The sequence below is a fragment of the Camelina sativa genome, chromosome 12, assembly GCF_000633955.1.
Source record: "Camelina sativa cultivar DH55 chromosome 12, Cs, whole genome shotgun sequence".
In the NCBI taxonomy this organism is placed as follows: Eukaryota; Viridiplantae; Streptophyta; class Magnoliopsida; order Brassicales; family Brassicaceae; genus Camelina; species Camelina sativa.
In genome coordinates this window covers 8,209,683-8,216,079 of record NC_025696.1, presented here as the reverse complement: position 1 = coordinate 8,216,079, position 6,397 = coordinate 8,209,683, and the positions used below count along the sequence as shown (strand labels likewise).

Sequence of the window (6,397 nt, the reverse complement as noted above, 5' to 3'; positions counted from 1 at the left end):
GATAATTGAGTTTGTAATGTATTAAGTTAATTATTAGTTAAGAGTCGTGATGTTTCGATGATGTCGTATTGTCTAAACGTCACAAGTATTTGCGTTTGTTGTTTATCTATTTAAAGCATCGAAACTATGACGTAAACACACAAGTTTTTATCAATAAAAAGGTCTGTTTCTGTTACTCTGATTTGTTCTTTACAAAACAGCAAAACAGAACAACAAAGTAAACACTTGCTCTGTTCTGTGAAAGAAGAAGAAGCTGTTGCTTCTAACATGGTATCAGAGCCCTACTGATTCAAGGGCCTATTCAAGTAAAAAGTTCAAGCAACGAAACAGAGAAGATGGAGACGACATCTCATCAAGTAATTCCGATATTTGATGAAGAAAATTATGATTTCTGGAGAATCAAAATAAAGACGATGCTGAAGATAAAGAAGTTGTGGGAAGTAGTGGAGAATGGTGTTCCAACAGAGCCAGAGAATGTTGATACAGCATCACGAAGACAAACCATGGAGGACACATCATTGAAGGATTTGATGGCGCTGCAACTGTTACAAACGGCAGTATCGGATCAAATATTTCCGCATATAGCACCAGCAGTTACTTCTAAAATCGCTTGGGATGCATTGGAATCTGAGTTTCAAGGATCTTCCCAAGTTTGATTGATCAAACTCCAGTCCCTGAGAAGAGAGTATGAAAACCTGAAGATGAACGATAGTGAAAACATCAAAGTTTTCACGGGAAAATTAATTGATTTGGCAAATCAATTAAGGGTCCATGGAGAAGAGAAAACTGATTATCAAATCGTTCAAAAGATACTCATCTCTCTCCCTGAAAGATTCGACAGTATCGTAGCCGTGATGGAGCAAACAAAGGATCTACAAACTTTGGCTGTGACAGAGTTAATCGGTACTCTTCAAGCACAAGAAAATCATGTTGTTTCACGATATGAGAGTTCGACCGAAGGAGCATTCAATGCACAACCAAGAGGGCAAAATTTTTTTTTCAAAAGGGAAACCAAATTCGGAGAACGTCATGTCAAAGGCAAAAAATGGTGTGGTTTCTGCAAAAAAGAAAATCAAGCAGAGGCTGATTGTTGGAAGAAACAGAACAAAGGTGTTCAACAGAAAGTTTCCAAAAGTAAGAAGAAATGTTACAACTGTGGTGAAGCAGGACATTTCTCAAGAGATTGCCGTTCAAAGAAATATGAACGTGCAAATATGAGTCTTGAAGAAGAAGACGAAGAAGATGAAATTCACATGCTGTTCAGTGCAAGTGAAGAAACACCAACAATCACGCGAGAAGATATCTGGTTGGTAGACAGTGGCTGCACCAATCACTTGACAAAGGAAGAAAAATACTTCACAACATTGGATAGAAGTATTAACGTTCCGATCAAAGTCGGAAACGGAGCGGTCGTAATGACAGCCGGCAAAGGAGACATCACTATCATGACTAAAAAAGGAAAACGAGTCATCAAAGATGTTTTTCTAGTACCAGGATTGGAGAAGAATCTACTAAGCGTTCCACAAATAATATCTCATGGATACCATGTCATGTTCGAAGACAAGCGGTGTATAATCTTAGATCCTATGGGGAAAAAGATTATGGAGATTCAGATGGTTCGAAAAAGTTTTCCAATAAAATGGAATTCTTCTCAAGAAGATGCCATGACAGCTCTTGAAGCAGAAGAAGAAATGGAGTTATGGCATAAAAGATTGGGTCATGTGGAAAATTCGAGAATACTACAAATGCAAAAGAAAAAGATGGTGGATGGCTTACCAAAGTTGCAAGCAAATCGAGAAGTATGTGGAGCATGTAAGCATGGAAAGCAAGCAAGAGATGCATTTCCAAAGGAATCCATAACAAAGACAACGGAGAAACTTGAGATTGTTCACACTGATGTCTGCGGACCAATGCAAACAGAGTCACTCAATGGAAGCCGATACTTCTTATTGTTCATTGATGACTACACTCACATGTCTTGGGTATACTTTCTTAAAAACAAATCCGAAGTATTTGTGATCTTTAAGAAGTATAAGTCCTTGGTGGAGACTCAATCGGGAAACAAGATAAAGATACTTCGATCCGATGGTGGTGGTGAATTCATGTCAAGAGAATTCAATGCATATTGTCATGAATGGGGAATCGAGAGACAAGTAACAGTTCCATACTCTCCACAACAAAACGGTGTTGCAGAGCGTAAGAACCGGTCTCTAGTGGAGATGGCACGAACCATGATTGCTGACCAAGGACTACCTCAAAAGCTTTGGGCTGAGGCAGTTTATACATCAACATATCTGCCGAATCGTTTACCCACCAAAGCCATAGAGGAGGATGATATCACGCCAATTGAGAAGTGGAGTGGTCATAGACCAACAGTTGGTCACCTAAAGATTTTTGGGAGTCTATGTTTTGTTCATGTGCCAAAAGAGAACAGAAGGAAATTAGATGAAAAAGCAAAACGTGGGGTGTTCATTGGTTACAGCAGCAAATCCAAAGGATATAGAGTGCTCATTCTAGAAAATGAGAAGGTGGAAATATCGAGAGATGTAGCATTTGAAGAAGGAAAGAAATGGGATTGGGAAAGACAAACAGAAGTGAAGAAGAACTTTTGTCTTCCTCTCAATATCCTTCCAGATCAAGGAGATGAAGAAGATCAACAACAAATAAGCGACAGTCCAGTTTTGCCTCAACCCGGTGATCTAAATCACGATGAAGAATAAGACGCTCCAACATCTCCTCAAACGCCAGAGAGATATAAGTCCATCACTAATATAATGCAAATTGCACCTAGGGTGAATCTAGAAGAAGCGATTCCAGCATATGAAGCATGTTTTTCACAACAGAGGAACCACAGACATATGATGAAGCCTCCGAGATCAGAGAATGGAGAAGTGCCATGGAAGAGGAAATCAAGATGATAGAGAAAAATGGAACATGGCAACTTGTGGAGAAACCAAAAGAGAAAAACGTTATTAGCGTGAAGTGGATCTATCGTATCAAGACCAATGCAAATGGAGAACCAATCAAGTATAAAGCAAGGTTAGTGGCAAGAGGATTCTCTCAACAATATGGTGTTGATTATCTTGAAACATTTGCACCTGTTTCAAGACATGATACAATAAGGACCATATTTGCTCTAGCTGCACAAAAGAAGTGGAGACTTTATCAGATGGAGCATTTCTCAATGGAGAACTCGAAGAGGAAATCTACGTCGCACAACCGCCTGGGTTTTTAGTCGAAGGAGAAGAAGAAAAAGTCTTGTTGCTGAGAAAGGCTTTGTACGGATTGAAACAAGCCCCTAGAGCTTGGTACGGAAGAATCGATTCATACTTTCTTCAAAGTGGATTTCAAAGAAGCATGAATGATGCAGCCTTGTACGTGAAAAAGAAAGACAAGGATGTGGTGATAGTAAGTCTCTACGTGGATGACTTAGTAATCACTGGAAGCAACTCTCAACTTATCGAAAGGTTCAAGGAGGACATGAAGAAGGAATTTGAGATGACAGATTTGGGGCTATTAAATTATTTTCTGGGGATGGAAATAATTCAAGATGATCGTGGAATTTTTCTGTCACAAGAAAAATATGCCAATAAACTCATTGAGAAGTTTGGCATGAGTGGAAGCAAGAGTGTTAGTTCTCCACGTACACCAAATGGAAAGAAGATAGAGGATGATGAAAAATATGGTGAACCAAGAAAGTTCAGAAGCATCGTTGGTGGTCTCTTATATCTCTGTGCATCAAGGCCAGATTTGATGTTTGCAAGTTCTTATCTCTCACGATACATGAGTGTGCCGCTCATGAAGCACTATCAAGAAGCCAAGAGAGTCTTAAGATATGTCAAAGGTACATCTAACTATGGAGTTCAATTCACAAGTGTTGAAAATCCAGAATTGGTAGGTTACTCAGACAGCGATTGGAGAGGCTCAACTGAAGACAAAAAGAGCACATCTGGGTATGTTTTCACTCTTGGATCAGGAATGTTCTGTTGACAATCTAGCAAACAGCAAACTGTGGCTCTATCAACAGCAGAAGCAGAGTATGTTGCAGTATGTGCAGCAACAAACCAAGCAATTTGGCTACAGAGACTTCTAGAAGAACTTGGATTTACGATTGAAGATGGTGTCCAAATTTTCTGTGACAACAAGTCAGCCATTGCAATTGGCAAAAATCCAGTGCAACATCGAAGAACCAAGCATATAGAAATCAAGTATCACTTTGTTCGAGAGGCACAACAAAAAGGTTTAATTCAACTCAAGTTTTGCGAAGGAGAAGTTCAACTTGCAGATCTTCTGACAAAGGCACTTGGCGGATCAAGGTTTGAAGAACTAAGGAGGAAGCTTGGAGTAAGACCCAAACTCAATTAAGGGGGAGTGTTAATCGATAATTGAGTTTGTAATGTATTAAGTTAATTATTAGTTAAGAGTCGTGATGTTTCGATGATGTCGTATTGTCTAAACGTCACAAGTATTTGCGTCTGTTGTTTATCTATTTAAAGCATTGAAACTATGATNAGACAGCGATTGGAGAGGCTCAACTGAAGACAAAAAGAGCACATCTGGGTATGTTTTCACTCTTGGATCAGGAATGTTCTGTTGACAATCTAGCAAACAGCAAACTGTGGCTCTATCAACAGCAGAAGCAGAGTATGTTGCAGTATGTGCAGCAACAAACCAAGCAATTTGGCTACAGAGACTTCTAGAAGAACTTGGATTTACGATTGAAGATGGTGTCCAAATTTTCTGTGACAACAAGTCAGCCATTGCAATTGGCAAAAATCCAGTGCAACATCGAAGAACCAAGCATATAGAAATCAAGTATCACTTTGTTCGAGAGGCACAACAAAAAGGTTTAATTCAACTCAAGTTTTGCGAAGGAGAAGTTCAACTTGCAGATCTTCTGACAAAGGCACTTGGCGGATCAAGGTTTGAAGAACTAAGGAGGAAGCTTGGAGTAAGACCCAAACTCAATTAAGGGGGAGTGTTAATCGATAATTGAGTTTGTAATGTATTAAGTTAATTATTAGTTAAGAGTCGTGATGTTTCGATGATGTCGTATTGTCTAAACGTCACAAGTATTTGCGTCTGTTGTTTATCTATTTAAAGCATTGAAACTATGATGTAAACACACAAGTTTTTATCAATAAAAAGGTCTGTTTCTGTTACTCTGATTTGTTCTTTACAAAACAGCAAAACAGAACAACAAAGTAAACATTTGCTCTGTTCTGTGAAAGAAGAAGAAGCTGTTGCTTCTAACACAAGGATGATTGTTGTTCATCCTCAACTCCTCCCACTAAATCAAGTATGATCTTGGGGATAGGCCATTTACATCTATTTTTGCTTACTTCCTGAAACTTATGAAACACAGTTATTATATAATCCAGGTCAGGTACTCCCAGTGTTCTTAACTTAAGAGGTCCACCTCTAAAGAAAGATCAAGAGGATTCCATGGCTGTTTACAGCTGTTCCCATGTTTTGGCATCCATAACACAGGTAAATTTTCTCAATGCAAAATTTTCACCTTTAGCTAAACATTGTTTGTGGTTCATTTAGTAAATTCTTTTGCTTGGATGCAAAATCAGATCCTTTCTCATGTTCTACTCTTTACTCATTTGAGTCTCAAATTTTTATTTTATTTTATTTTTATATATCTACCTTCTTTGCCACCCCGAAACGAGGGCATCAACGGTTGTGAATGAGCCTTTCCTAATTCAACATTTTGGAAACTGATATAATTTCCAGACGCATGGATTGGTACCAACAAAAGATAAAGTCTTTGCAGTCTATATTCTCATATAGCACTATCACGTTTTGGTCTTGCCAAAAAAGCTCCAGATGAAGGCAAAACCCATGTGTCTAACTTTCTATATTCAATCATATAGAGAAGAAATAAGCAGAGGAGTGAATGAAATGCAAAAACCAAAACAAGACTTACCGGTCATTACATACTCAGGAGCAGCGTAACCATAAGTGCCCATGACTCGTGTACTCAAGAACAGTCTGAACAAATTGAATTGGCCGGAGAAATTCCAGCACCTCTCGCACTTGGACCCCTCAGCTCGTGACACACAAATAATGCACACACTTTGTTCTCTCCCTCCACATACTCTCCACTGTGCTGCACACTGCTTACGATCTCCTTCATTGAAGGCAATACATCCGAAGTTTCATGGCTATAGTCCACTCTCATAGAAATGCATTCACTATGATCGAATTCGATCAAAACAGTAGTTCACGAAATAATTAATAAACTTCATATCAACAACATTTACTTGCAAAGAACACAAACTGAGTATAGCAAACCAGTAGTTTCCCTCACACCAGCCCTAACATCCATGGACAGCCGTTTACCCATTTCATACAATTCAATGTCTGGTTGAGCACGCAAGATTTTTCTCAG

At 38.9% G+C, this 6,397-nt stretch overlaps 1 long non-coding RNA gene across 1 annotated transcript in view; it reads left to right on the top strand.

Annotated features, from left to right (window-relative positions):
* LOC109128111 overlaps positions 1 to 5,278 on the top strand; it is a 7,163-nt gene extending 1,885 nt beyond the window's left edge. The window contains exon 3 of the long non-coding RNA XR_002034570.1: positions 5,260 to 5,278. This is a non-coding gene — a long non-coding RNA (uncharacterized LOC109128111). The remainder of the gene's footprint in view (positions 1 to 5,259) is intronic.